The sequence below is a fragment of the Tachyglossus aculeatus genome, chromosome 11, assembly GCF_015852505.1.
Source record: "Tachyglossus aculeatus isolate mTacAcu1 chromosome 11, mTacAcu1.pri, whole genome shotgun sequence".
Classification (NCBI taxonomy): domain Eukaryota; kingdom Metazoa; phylum Chordata; class Mammalia; order Monotremata; family Tachyglossidae; genus Tachyglossus; species Tachyglossus aculeatus.
The window spans coordinates 11724192-11738630 of NC_052076.1; the positions used below are offsets into that span (position 1 = coordinate 11724192).

At 42.6% G+C, this 14439-nt stretch overlaps 1 protein-coding gene across 7 annotated transcripts in view; it reads left to right on the plus strand.

The window, feature by feature from the left end:
* Positions 1-310: 310 nt before the first annotated feature.
* ARHGAP32 (Rho GTPase activating protein 32) overlaps positions 311-14439 on the plus strand; it is a 368515-nt gene continuing 354386 nt past the window's right edge. For all 7 annotated transcript variants that reach the window (XM_038753686.1, XM_038753688.1, XM_038753690.1 and 4 more), the window contains exon 1: positions 311-409. The gene's annotated coding sequence lies outside the window, so the exon portion shown is untranslated. The remainder of the gene's footprint in view (positions 410-14439) is intronic.

Consider the following 14439-nt stretch of genomic DNA (forward strand, 5'->3'; position numbering starts at 1 on the left):
GGTGCGGGCGCGCGCCGAGGAGGAGGAGGAGGAAGAGGAAGGCAGGGGGCGGCCCTGGTCCGGCCGGAGCCTGAGCGGTTCCCCGCGCCCCCCGACGCGGAGAGACTTGCGGGGCGGAAGGGGGCTCGGCCCCGACCCCAACCGCCCCCTCCCCAAGGCCCAGCGCGGGGGGAGGGGCGCCATGGAGCCCTAAGGGGTGGGGGCCGCCCAAACAGTTCCCTCCGGGGCTGGGGGAGGGGACGAGGAGGAGGAGGAGGAGGAGGAGCGGGGCCGCGCACGGGATCGGGATCCCCACGGCCACGGCGAGCGAGGACGAGGAGGAGGAGGAGGAAGAAGAGGAGGACCGGACCGGGTGGTCGACGAGGCCCGGCCGGGAGAGGAGGGCGCAGCGGCGGGGCCCGGCAGCCAGGTGAGGGGGAGGCGCCGGAGGGCTTTTTTTGGTGGGGTGGGTTGGGGCTGTAGACCCGCACCTCGTTCGGCTAGGGGTGTGTCTGTTTATTCTTGCGTGGTACTTTCCCAAGCGCTTAGTCCAGTGCTCTGCACCCGGTAGGCGCTCAATAAATAGGATGGAATGAACGGGGGAGGAGGGACTGCATGGGAGCCGCCGTGTTCCTCTCCCCCGCCGCCCCGGCAGTCTCGGGGGGAGAGGGAGCCGGGTGCCGGGCCGGGGTAGGAGAAGGGCAGGGAGGGGCATCCCGCACCGCCCGCACCCCAGTTCGGCTTCGTCCCCTCCGGGTCCCCGGGGGAGGTCCAGGCATCGCACGGCACCGGGCCCGCCTGCAGCGAGGTCGTTTGTCTCCGCTGGAGCCGGGAAAGATTGCAGCTTTCTCTTCTTGTTTGCATACGTGTGTGTGCATGCATATATGTGCGCGCGCGCGATTTTTCATGTGTACATACGTGTGTATGCATGCATCCATGTGCGGGCATGCTTGCATGTGCGAATGCATGCGTGTGTATATGCGTGCACTACAATGTGTGCCACCTAGTAAACGCTTAACAAATATTACAGCTATTTTTAGTATTATTATTCATTCCTTCACTTGTATTCATGAGCATTTAGTGTGTGCAGGGCACTGGACTAAGCGCTTGGGGGAGAACAATATACTCCCTTTATAATTTTTTTTTGTGTTAATGACTGCACTCCTCGAGACTGTAAACTCATTGTGGGCAGGGAATGAGTCTTGTTTGTTGTTGTCCTCTCCCAAGCGCTTAGTACAGTGCTCTGCACACAGTAAGCGCTCAATAAATACGATTGATTGATGCCGGCATTCACGTTCTTGGGATCGGGTAAGACAAATAGGTTTTTTGGGGTTCCTTGGTTCCGCCAAATTCGCTCCTTGCAATCGGCCCAACTTGTTCCCCCACCGTTGGCTAACTCCGCAATTTGTCCTCTTGTAACCCCCGGGGGATTTGCCGCGGATCCACTCCGTTGACGCCCGGCTAGGGAAATTGTTTTTTTGTTTTTGTTTTCCAAAGGAGAGGCTTTGTGATAACTCAAGTGGTTGCGGTTTAAGGTGGTTTGTTCTTCAGATGTAAATAAAACGAAGGAGAAGTGTAAATATTTGTTTTTTTCCCTTCTAGTGTTTGTTTTCTCGCCCTCTCACACCTTAGCCGCCCCGCCTTAGGCTGCGGGTTGAAAACGGTCGTGGGGATGGGGAAGGAAGCCCTGATGTGAGTTAGGGTGAGGGTCTGATCAGCTGGACAAGATAAAAGTTGGAAATTGCGATTTTGATGGGGCAGTCGGATGTGTTCTTCAACAGCTGAAGGCGCTGTGTGATGCTGCAAGGATTGCTCGCAGCTGGGGCTTACAAGCATTTTTTTCTGCAACACATATTGTCCATTATTGGAGGAGCTTATTTTGGGCCATATTTCAGACCTTTGCAGTCATGGTGGAGAGCAACAACTTTGCGATCTTAGTTGCGGATGTAAGCATGAACCGTTCATATTTCAAGTTCTTTAAAAAGAAATAAAAACGACCTATGATGTGGAAGTGCATCGGGTCTTAGATGATGATCTAAGCATTTCCCCTGCCTGTGGTGTTTAAATTTCCCAGCGGTCCCAACCTCTGATTTAACCCGGAGTTTGTTGTCTATTAGAGAATTAAAGAATTGTGGGTGGAGATATGCATGCATACATATAGGTCTGCGTTTAAATTTCTTTCCAACTCTTTTTGGTTCAGTTAAGAAATCTGGACCGTTTGCTGCTGCTTCTTGAAGATAAAGGAAAGACAGGATTTCATTGTTGCTGACACCTCGCTCTCTAGCATTTGGGGAGAAGCCCCTATTGTCAAGTTCTTTTGAGAGGAGTTAACTTGTGACTCTCTGAAGTTCGAGTGCACTGTCCATTTACGTGGTCTGTCTGGAGCCACAATCGTGGCATGAATTGGCTAAGTGGAGATGCTTTGCAGAACAGGCAGATAATGGAGTGAGGATGAGTCCTATAGTTCATCTCTCTCTTCCTGTCCCCCATCATCTCCATTGGAGTCAATGGGCTAAAACAGCACTTTGGACAGAGACTAGTCAGGACACAGCTGAGGGTGGAGGCCCAGTTTCCAATAATAACTGATATGGGGAGGTGATAAGAGTGGGTGGAGCTGCGATCTGCAGACTGCACTGGAGAGGAAACCGTTGGGAGATGCTTCTTAGGGCTGTATCTGCTGCATTTTCAAGGAGAAGGTGAGACCTAACAGTGCTCTCCAGCATAGTTTCACACTTTGTCCTAATTTTTCATGTCACTTTGTAGGGTACTTTCCCAAGTGCTGAGTGCAATGCTCTGCACTCAAGCGCTCTGTAAAGACCATTGGTTTGTGTCCCAGCCTAACTGTTCTGCGCCCCCCCCCACTCCATTACTTTTGGAAAATGTATGCATGTCAGAGGCAATGCCACAGTGAGATTCCCAGTCATTTCTCAGGTGGAATTTATTATTATCATTATTCTTAATAGGGAAGCAGCGTGGCTTAGTGGAAAGGGCATGGGCTTGGGAGTCAGTGGTTGTGGGTTCTAATCCAGCTCCACCACTTGCCTGTTGTGTGACCTTGGGCAAGCCACTTCACTTCAGTTACCGCAACTGTAAAATTTGGATTAACACTGTGAGCCCCATGTGAGACAACCTGATGACCGTGTTTCTACCCCAGCTATTAGAACAGTGCTTGACACGTAAGCGCTTAACAAATACCATTATAATAATAATTATTATTAATAAAATTAAGCCCTTAATATGTGCCAAGCAGTCTACTGAGCACTGGGGTAGATATTGGATAATCAGGTAGGACACAGTCCCTGTCCTTGGGGCTCATAGTCTAATGGGGAGAGCCAGTGTTGGATCCCCATTTGACAGAGGATGAAATTGAGGCAGTGGAAATTTTGACTTGCCCCAAGTCACATAGCAGGCAAGTGGCAAGTAGATCCTGGGTCTCTTGACTCCCAGGCCTGGACTCTTTCCACCAGGACATGTACTACCTTCCTTGATGCGTGTGTGTAAGCATACATTTTCTTTATCCATAATTGATTGTGATGTTTGTCTCCCCCTGTAGATGGTAAGCTCCTTGTGGGCAAGGATCGCTTCTACCTATTCCCTTATATTTCTCAAGTGGTCAGTGTAGTGCTCTACACACACAATAAGCTCTCAATAAACATCACTGATTGACCCTAATCCAACAGTGGAAGTGGATAAATTTCACAGAATGAAGGATTAATCCTTCATTTCTCAAATGGTTTCTGTAACGATATTCCTTTTTTTCCCTCTTCTGTACTGCACTCTAGGAGGAATTTAATGAAAAACATTTGCTTGTTGAAGGCTGTGAGAAGCAGTGTGGCCTAGTGTATAGAACACGATCTGGGAGTCAGAAGGACCTGGGTTCCAATACTGGCTCTCCCACTTGTCTGCTGTGTTGCCTTCAGCAAGTCACTTCTCTGTGCCTCAATTACCACATCTGTAAAATGGGGATTGATTTTACTGCAGCAGGTACCTGCTGCTTGAATCTATGCTGGTGCTTAGTACAGTGCCTGACACATAGTAGGAAGTTAAGAAATACCATAAACAAACAAAAAAAGCTGGAGATTCAGTCCTTTGAGAAATTTTGTCTTAGATTAGAAGAAAAAGCTGGTGGTGGTTTAGGTTTTTAGTATTAAAACTGTTTTATAGAATTTGAATTCTAATGGGTCAGATTGAATGGTCAATTAAGATAGCCATGCATTGGCCTGCGAATAAAATGGCTCTAGCACATTTTTTTTGGTTTCATCAGCTTCCTGAATTAGTTTGTCAGTATGTCACGTATTAATAAATGGCTGGACCTGACGTGCCAAGATGTCACATGTCTATTTAAGATGCAGCAAACCAGAAGAACATGACACAATGGAAAGTCCATGTGCCCACGCTTTGTGCTGAGCATGTGGCCAACTCTTAATTATTTAGGCCCCGTGAACCAATTTCTGGATGTTTCTGGCCCCTCACTGCTGTTTTTTTTCCACAGCTGTCTGTCTTTTGGCCTGGTAATACATGTGGAGGGGAAAGAAGTTAAAGTGAATGTCTAGAATGAGGATTTTGTTTATCCTTCCTAACCCTTTCTTCCACTATTATGGGTAATCAAGAATTTCCTCAAATCTACTTGGATCTTTTTGTATGCTGTGATACAATCAGGATTTCTTGTACTACTCTGTACACTTCAGAAGATACAGAATTTGTAGGCCAAGTAGCAACCAAAATTGGCAACACACTATCGTTTAGAGCTGCTATGCTGGGGCATTGACTTTGCAGGTCCAATTGAAAATGGAACAGTAACTCCCAACTTCAGGCTTCCCAGTTTAACCTGAATACAAAAGTTTTTTTTTTCCCCCTCATTCATTTTCCCTCATTTGTTCATTTATACTTTGGTGTTCACTTAAATGCCTCAGGGATGTTGGTAATGAGAAGCTGCTGTGCAGGCAACAGGGGTTTCTGTTCAATCAACCTCTGAAATGCCTCTCTCTCAAAGGGCTCCAGCAGTGGGGAAGTGATTTGAGAAGCAGTGTGTCCTGGTGGATAAAAAGTACGGGTCTGGGAGTCAGGAGACCTAGTCCCGGCTCCGTCATGAGTCTGCTGTGTGACCCTGGGCAAGTCATTTAACTTCTCTGGGCCTCAGTTGCCTTATCTGTAAAATGGGGATTACTGCTGTGAGCCCCATGTGGGGCATGGACTGTGTCCAGCTTGATTAACTTTTATCTACTCTGGGGCTTAGTACGGTGCCTGGTATGTATGAAGCACTTAACAAATTACACCACCACCCCCAAACAAAAAAAAGTAGAGGTGGGGGCCTAGGGGAGAAATCTGACCATGCAGGGAGGAATTTCTTGGTTTAGACTAGGGAAAGACTGCAGGAGCTGGACTCTCCATGACCACCAAGTCTTATTCACTGACTCTCCTGCTTCCCTTTCCAAAGTACCTTTGGGCTGGCCCTTTCCACCAGCCTTACCACCCTTCCCTGGGCCTCCCTTAATGCCTTCATCCTTTGACACCATAAACTAATAAGAGAGTTAATTGTTTTTCCTTCCACCAGGTACATTCAAAGCAGATAATTCAATAGCATTCCTTAAGCTACTACTGTGTGCCACTCACTACTTAGCTATTGGGAAACTACAGTAGAGTTAGACAAGATCCCTACCCTTGAGGGGAGTGTATTGTTGAGGGAGGGAATGTGTCTTATTTTGTAGTATCGCAGCCTTCCAAGCACCTATTATAGTGCTCTGCACACAATATGTGCCCAGTAAATATGATTACAGATGAGGTGCGGCCATTCCCTTGCTAATTTAAGAATAAACCTTGCTCCAATTGTTGAGATCCCAGAGCCGGTCCAGTATTGAAATCCATTGTAGTTATGCATTTAGTAAGAAAGTGTCATTCAGTGTGGGACTGATGATTTTTACTTTTTTGAAACTCGCATTTCCCTTGCAGATACTTAAAAGCAAACACTCATGAGAGTTTTGGGACAATCTCAATTTTATAGTTTATTTTGATGCACTTCCGTAGATGATTTACAAAGGAAGAGGAATGTTGCAAGGTCTTGCATGACCCTGGAAAGTACAAGACTTTTCAGGGACTCTCGGTGGCCAGAAAACGGGTTGAAAAATGTGCCTTAGTGGGCCGAAAGCCAATAAATCACTCCTGGTTCTCGGAGAGCTTGTTTGGCTCTGCTGTCCAGAGAGCCTAGGGGATTTGTTAGCATTTGTGAGGACCACCCAAATAACACCACCTAAAGAGATTAAACCAATCCAGATTGTTTCAGGGTTTTGGAAAAAAAATCTACTTGAATTAATGCCAGCTTCATTTCTCAAGAAGACATATGTTAGAGGGCTAGCTCATCCCGTGGTCTTCCCCACTCTAAGAAGAGCTGCTCTCTCCCATCTAAATTGGGAAAGTAAATGTGCCATAGAGGATTCATCCAGGTCCTCTGATACATTGTCCATCCATGGTCGTTGGTTTAGCAGAGGTGATAGGGATGGAGGGAAACTTCACTTTCTACTCCTGCCAAATTGCTTTATTTTTCTTCCTGCTGGATCCCCCTGGTTTTTGAGTGCCTCTTTGAGATATCTGTGCCTGCCTATGGAATGTAAGCCCCTCTCCCATTTTGACATTGAATCTTTGGCAAAAAAAAAAAGAATGGAGTAGCTCTAATTAGACTCGGCTTTTCTAGTGACTTTGCATTAGGGAAAGGATGAACCCAGTTTTAGGATTTGAATCAGGGTCCAACGTACGGTCTTTGATGGAGAAAGGGTAAACTCTGAGCCTGCTTAATCCATTCGGTCCAAAGAGGAATGTCTAATGTCGAAAGATCTGTCTTCTCAGTGTTGTGTTTTGTTTTTAAATTGGTCTGCCTATAGTGAAAGTTAAAGGAAACATCTTGTGTCATTCAAAACATATAAACAAATGCTTATAATTGTCATCCTATTCCATGCCTAGATTATCTGCCAAATGCAAACTCAGCTCACATTTTCCACCTTCCTTTCTGCTAGTGTCTTCTGAACAGTGGTTTGAAGTCAGGAGATAGCCTGAAGTTTGTCTCAATTTCCAAGAGACCCAAGAATTCTGGGGTTTGTTGCTGAGAGTTTGTTGACTCTTAGAACTGTTCTTTTATTACTACTGTTTGATTTGGGGCCCCTCAAAAATAAAATATTGTGGCAGGGAATGTATCTGCCAACTCGGTTGTGTTGTACTCCCTCAAGTGCTCAGTACAGTCCTCTGCCCAAAGTAAGTGCTCAGTAGATACCAGTGATGGTGATGGTAATTCAAGTTTTTAGGCTTGTTAATGCTAGATGGAGAAAGGGTGTGTAATCATAAAATTGAAGGCAGGATTTTTGAGAGGCAGCATGGCGTAGTGGAAAGAGCATTGGCCTGGGAGTCAAAGGACCTGGATTCTAAATGTGAACTCTGCCATTTGCCTGATTTGTGACCTTGGGCAAGTCACTTAACTTCTCTGGGCCTCAGTTACCTCATCTGTAAGATGGAGATTAAGACTATGTCCAACCTGATTACCCCAGCATATAGTACAGGGCTTGGCACATCCTAAGCACTTAACAAGTACTGTAATTATTACTATCATTATTATTCTGAGGTTTGGTTCTTGCCTCTGTGCTTTCCTCTTTGTGAGAACTGTGACACTACATAATAGCTGCTCTATGCATACTTTTTTTCCATTTACTTTAGTACCCCTGAGAGCTTCATGGGAAAAATTTTTATATTGCTATTATATGATTATATGAGTGAATCATATTTGTTAGCCTTGCAAATAAGTAATCTAATTATATAAACTCAATGAAACTTTTTACAAGTCCACCCCCAGGAGTCAGTTACACAGAGGAAAGTAAATCCACCTCTTGAGGTTCTTGTGGCTATTTCCAAGGGGACTTCTAAGGATACTTTCTCTGGACTATAAAGAGCCAAGGACATATAGAGAAAGCATTTCTCAGTGGTCTTGAATGGTCTGAAGTAATCCAAACTTCTTGCCACTTGGTGAAGTTAATTTTGAGGACGTTCTCAATGTTAAATCTTTGGCCCTGAGGGAGGATATCAGAACTTTGAAAAAACTTTTTGAGTGAAAGACATTTTAAAATGATTTACTTTGTTTAAAAATTATGAATACAAAAGTGATCCGATAACTCACACTTTGTTAAAGAATAAATGAGTTGAATTTTGAAATTGAGCTACTGGATTCAGAAACATTAAAAGGATGTTTCAGCATTCAGTGTCAAAAGCATTGACAGTTTTTTGAATGATTAAAGTATTTTTTGACATATTTCCTGAATGTAGACAGTTCAATTAAATCACCTTTTGGGGCATGGTATTCTGAGTAAATACTTCAGTATTGTTATAGATGAAACTGTATTGTATTTCACTCAAACTTAGAAGCAAATGTTGACTTGGAAATTGCTATTTACTTTCAGAAACAATTTTTTATGATTTTCATAAAATTTTGTTCTAGAGTACCAGTCCCATAGAATGTCTTTAATATTTGAAGTTACTGAAAATTACTGTCCTTTATAATGGCTAATTTAGAGACCCAGAATTGAAAAAATTTATAGATGTCCTTCAACCAGACATAACATGTCTTCAGCTGTTGGTTGTCTTTCTCCATTCCCTGGCTGCAGCTTACATCCAAGGGAATTCTTCTGGACATTGACATCTGTTTTAAAAAAAAAATCAAGAAGATGTGTTAAGCTCAAATAGAATATTGCAAGTGATCTGACAGGATCTAATGAAGTAGGTAAAGGTCTGTGTACATTCCCAAGCTGATAGGAAAAGAAATCTTTCCCTGATTATTATTTGAATAGTTTGTACTTATTGCTTCATTACTGGTATACCTATTTGGATTCACTATCCTAATGGCATGGGTGTCATGAGTGAAAGACAGGGCAAATAAGCATCAACAGTCAATGTATGTATTAAGTTAATACTCTGTATAGAAAATTTGTAGTAACTTTGCCAGATCCGCATGTTCAAAGGACTACTATTCTGGTAATATTCTTAGTAATGAAGTAAAGAGTGCTTGCCTTGGCATAATTTTACTATTGTTGGAAAAGCTGCTGTTTAAGGAAAGGGCTTTTCTTCATGGTGAAAGTTTCTTTTTGATAAGCAAGGAGAGTACAATAATAATTGGCTAGCATTTGTCTGAGTGGATAAAGGATGGTGTGAGGGCTTAATGGGACGAATCCAATAAAGGTTTTGTTTATGCCATTTGGTATCTGTTACTTGTCTTACCTCACTAAAATCCAGCCTGAGTTCTTGGATTCATTCATTCATTCAATCATATTTATTGAGCGCTACTGTGTGCAGAGCACTGTACTTAGCACTTGGGAAGTACAAGTTGGCAACCTATAGAGATGGTCCCTACCCAATAGTGGCCTCACAGTCTAGAAGGGGGAGACAGAGAACAAAACAAAACATATTAACAAAATAAAATAAATAGAATAAATATGTACAAATAAAATAGAGTAATAAATACATACAAACATATATACATATATACAGGTGCTGTGGGGAAGGGAAGGAGGTAAGGCGGGGGGATGGAGAGGGGGAAGAGGGGGAGGAGGGGGAGATGAAGGAGGGGGCTCAGTCTGGGAAGGCCTAGAGGAGGTGAGCTCTCAGTAGGGCCTTGAAGGGAGGAAGAGAGCTAGCTTGGTGGATGTGCAGAGGGAGGGCATTCCAGGCCAGGGGGATGAAGTGGTCCAGGGGTTGACGGTGGGACAGGCAAGAAGGAGGCACGGTGAGGAGACTAGCGGCAGAGGATCGGAGGGTACGGACTGGGCTGTAGAAGGAAAGAAGGGAGGTGAGGTAGGAGGGGGCGAGGTGATGGAGAGTCTTGAAGCCAAGGGTGAGGAGTTTCAGCCTGTTGCATAGGTTGATTGGTAGCCACTGGAGATTTTTGAGGAGGGGAGTAACATGCCCAGACCGTTTCTGGACAAAGACAATCCGGGCAGCGGTGTGAAGTATGGATGGTTTTGAGTTGGATGGTTTTGAGTTAGAAGAAATAGATGTAATTTTAACTGGTTTTGAAATATCTAAGATATAACACTTTTTTTCCCAAAAATCTTTCATTTGTAAGTTGTTAAAGTACATTTCAGCGTAATAGTCTTGTATTCATTTTTGTTTGGCTTTGGTTTATATGTCTGGCCTGAGGTTCTTGGCAATGAATTTTGCCACTATTATTTTAGTTTAGCTTTATCAGCTGAACAGTATTAATACAGGTAAAATCACTCATGCTAATATAAACTTCCTGAATTTTAGTGTTTGTGGATAATATTTTTGTTCTGGGTAGGTCATTTTCTTTTTAGAAGACAAATCCACCTTTAATTCTCCCATCTTGGGGTTCTTATGATCAAGGTAATAATATGATCTTGTGAGAATAAGCAATTTTCTCACTCTGCACCCAAGTCTTTGGAACTGGAATGTTTTCATTTCTTAATAATAATAGCAATAATGTTGGTATTTTAAGTGCTTACTATGTACGAAGCACTGTTTTAAGCGCCTGGGAAGATACAAGGTGATCAAGTTGTCCCACGTGGGGCTCACAGTCTTCATCCCCATTTTACAGATGAGGGAAATGAGGCACAGAGAAGTTAAGTGACTTGCTCAAACTCACAAAGCTGACAAGTGGCGGAGCCGGAATTAGAACCCACAACCTCTGACTCCCAAGCTCAGGCTCCTTCCAATGAGCCATGCTGCTGCTTCTCCAAAGAGAAATTTTACTTGATGCCTTTGACAAGTTAATTCTCTGCTAAACCAGTGTGTAATAGAGTTTAAGGTTAACGTTTTGGGGTTAGATCATTAATATTGCTGGGAGCTCAATTGGCGAGATGTTTAAACTAAATTTCCTTGATTAAAAGGACAAATCACCACATAGGATGCATGGGGGTAATCAAAACACAATCAGTAAATTGTAACCTTTTTATTTGGTGGACATATTTCCTGAAAAGTATCTGGGCAGTTCCTCAGCTTTGGTGCATCACCCGACGGGAGTGAACTCCCAACGGTCAAAACACTTGGTTGAGCCAGATTATGGTTTTCATTGCAGTGAGTCAGAACAAGATGGGGACAGGCTTCAGAGAGGCGAGTAACTGGCTGGATTCTTGTAACAGGAGCTGTCGCATTGCAGGCTGACCTCACATAGGGGAGGAAAAAACAGCAAAAAACAGGAAGAGCAGGTAGTGTGAGAAGGCAAGCCCTGGAGAAGCGGTAGTAAGGAACTTTGGAAAGTCTTCTTCATTAAAGTATGGGGGCGGAGGCATAAAGGTGTTTACCTTGCTAATGTTTTGAAACATTTCATGGTTGCTCTCACAATAAAGCACATCAAGAAGGAGTCTGTTTTTAGAAGAATCAATAAAAATAAATATTGGGGGATATTAAGCCCCTACGGGCGATTTGCATCTCAGCCGATCCCAGAAAGAATTATCAGTTGTATCTGTCTGGAACAACTTCCCACTGTCCATATGTTCAGCCATCTCCTCAATCTACAGATTTCTTTTGTTAATCCTTCTGTTAATCCTGCTATAAACTACCTTAGTTTTAGACTCCACGTAACAGTGATTTTCATTCCTAACCTTTGTGCCTCATCAATCTATTTCTTCTTCCTTCTAGTGCCTTGCATATCTTGTTTTCTTGTGTGAATTTAGGTTGAACGGGTTGGGACCATGTTCTAATCCTGGGCACTAAATGATGTAGCTCATACGGTGTTAAATAAACGTTAACATTTTCACTTGTCAAGATCCTTATGCTCTTGTCAGAAAAAGATTTGATGAGTTTGGAGAAGGCAGGAGGGACTTTTTTTAGCTTTTCCTTTTGTTGGCATAATCTCTTTGGAAACATGAATCCAGTCATCTGTCATCACAATGAATCTGCTTGAACTTCTTAGGAACAATTTTATTGTGAAGAAGTTGGGTACTTTTTTGCTACTTCTTGATGAGTGCATTTTGGGGAGCTTTGACTCCTGTTCAAAATCATTTTAACGAATAATCGGTCCCCAAGGGTACTGGCCTGGATGGACCATTGTACTCACCTGTTAATGGCTTTAATGTTTATATATTGTCGTCTTCATACATGAGCAAAGTGTTTTAGAGAGTGGAATTAGAACATGCAAATGAGAACTTATATAGTATTTTTTGTTTAGAAAGCTTATTTTAAAAATTGACAAAACTTAAATCAGTATTCTAAAAGTAAGATCTAGAATGAAGACAACTTTTAAAATGCTAAATGGGTGTATTTTTATGGAACCACGCTATGAAATGAATAAATCATTGTGACTTTAGTTTGCGTCATTTACATAATGTACGTGATTCCTTCTTTGGACCAGATAATGTTGTTGAGAAGTTTTGTTTAAATAGATTTATTATTAAGCATTATATTTTTAAATGAAAAACAAGCCAACTTAGTAGTTTTACTACAAAACTCATAGTAAAAATTTAATGTGATGCCCTCTTTTTTGTGAATGATTAAAAGAAAACAAATTTTCCCAAAATTATATTCCAAGAAGCCTGGAGTGTTTTGTTTCGAAATCCTAGGGTGTGTGAGCTTCCAGGAACGTTTGTGATACCAGCTTAATAAGCAAACAGTAAACTCTTTTCTTTCCACAAAAAGCAATATCATTTGTGACTCAAGTGTTTGAGATGCTAGGATCATTCATTTGAGTATAAGTGCCGTAAGTAAAGTTTAATCAGCGTTGCAGTCTATTCCATTGAAGAAATGGGAACAATAGTTTGTTTGTAACTTCCTAGAGTTTATACAAAAGCTCCTTTGAAATTTGAACTTTTTTGTCTGCATCTGAATGAAAAATTGTTTAAGAATGGGAAAACCTGCCAGTGGACCAGCCTTCTGCTTTCTCCTGGTTTCCCACAACACTTTTGAATGTACTATCTAAAAAAAAAAGTCTTAATTGAATGGTATCTCACATAAACCTCCTAAGAAACTAATATAGATGTCCAGACCCAAAACTGAGTGCTGTTCATCCCTTCTCACTAAGGGCATGCGACCCAAGTGATGATCATTTTATGTATGTATGAGACTGACATTTGCCTTTGATTTCTTCCCTTGAACTTCTTGCTTGATTTTTCTTTTTTTCTGCAGGTATCTTCAATCTCTAGCCATTGAAAAGTCTTATTATATGGGTCGCATTAATTCCTTGATTTTTGTCTTTTGTCTTTTGAAGTATTTTGGGCCGGGTTCAAAGCATGAAACTCAGAGTCATAAGGAAACAGGGTGGGTGGGGCATGTGTGTGTGTGTGTGTGTGTTTGTGTGTATGTGTGTATTTAGTATTCTTGCAGCATTCTTCACCTAAGACTAATTCCCATTCATTCATTCAATTGTATTTATTGAGCGCTTACTGTGTGCAGAGCACTGTACTAAGCGCTTGGGAAGTACAAGTTGGCAACATATAGAGACAATCCCTACCCAACAATGGGCTCACAGTCTAGAAGGGGGAGACAGACAACAAAACAAAATATGTAACTCAGTAAATCGCCACAGCAATCAGAGTCATGAAAAATGGCAAAGCACCTGGATCTGATGGAACATGGGCTGGGATTTCCACCCATGGAGGGGACACCCTGTTTAAAAACTTCCTTGACGTATGGAATACTGAGGAGATGCCGTGGCATCACAAAGATGCTACATCACCACCCGAAAGAAGAGACATAAAAGATCAGATAATAGCAACTATCAAAGTATCTCATCACTGTTCACTGCCAACAAGTTCCTAGCCCGAATACGTCTGGAGCTCTTCTTCTGGGAGTGTTCGGTCGTAGAAATTCCTGAAGTGCAATTGCATCCTGGAACTACCCCCAGCAAATATGGTGTTTTATAATTATTTCAGTGCTGTGGTATGGGAAGGGTAAAGACACATACATATACAAGAACAACAAGGAGCAAAATAAAGGAGTAAACACACAGTTGTAGATTCTCATAAAATTTTCATATCCTGTTGCGTTGAACCCCAGGCTCAGGTTGGCTTGGGGTTCTTCCTCTTCCCAACTCTGGTCCATGCAGAAGTCTAGTCCAGAAGTAACAAGTAGGTCCTGTTTTAAAAAATAAAGGGTCAAATATGTTTGCCTCTCTTGCTGCTGTAGACCCCAAAACAATACTCTTGAGTAGTGGGTTAGGGAATCCCTAAATGAATTTACTGGCTCCAAAACACAATCAAGTGGAGCCCTCTTGGGTTATGTGTCATGTTTTATATTTTATAGTCATCCCTCTAATTTGGGTTCATTTGATTTTTGAATATAGATTAAATTGTGTAATGTTTTGAACTGATCGATGTTTTTCATGCTAACAACTGAATGAGGCATGGGATAAAGAGTAATTTTTAAATGGCTGAGTAGAAATCAGTTTTAGACTGACTCAAAGTTGTCCGTCCAGTAGCCTTTGAATGTGAGGGGGTGGGGGTGCCGAGATATTGGGCAGCCTTTTCCACACTCAAGCTC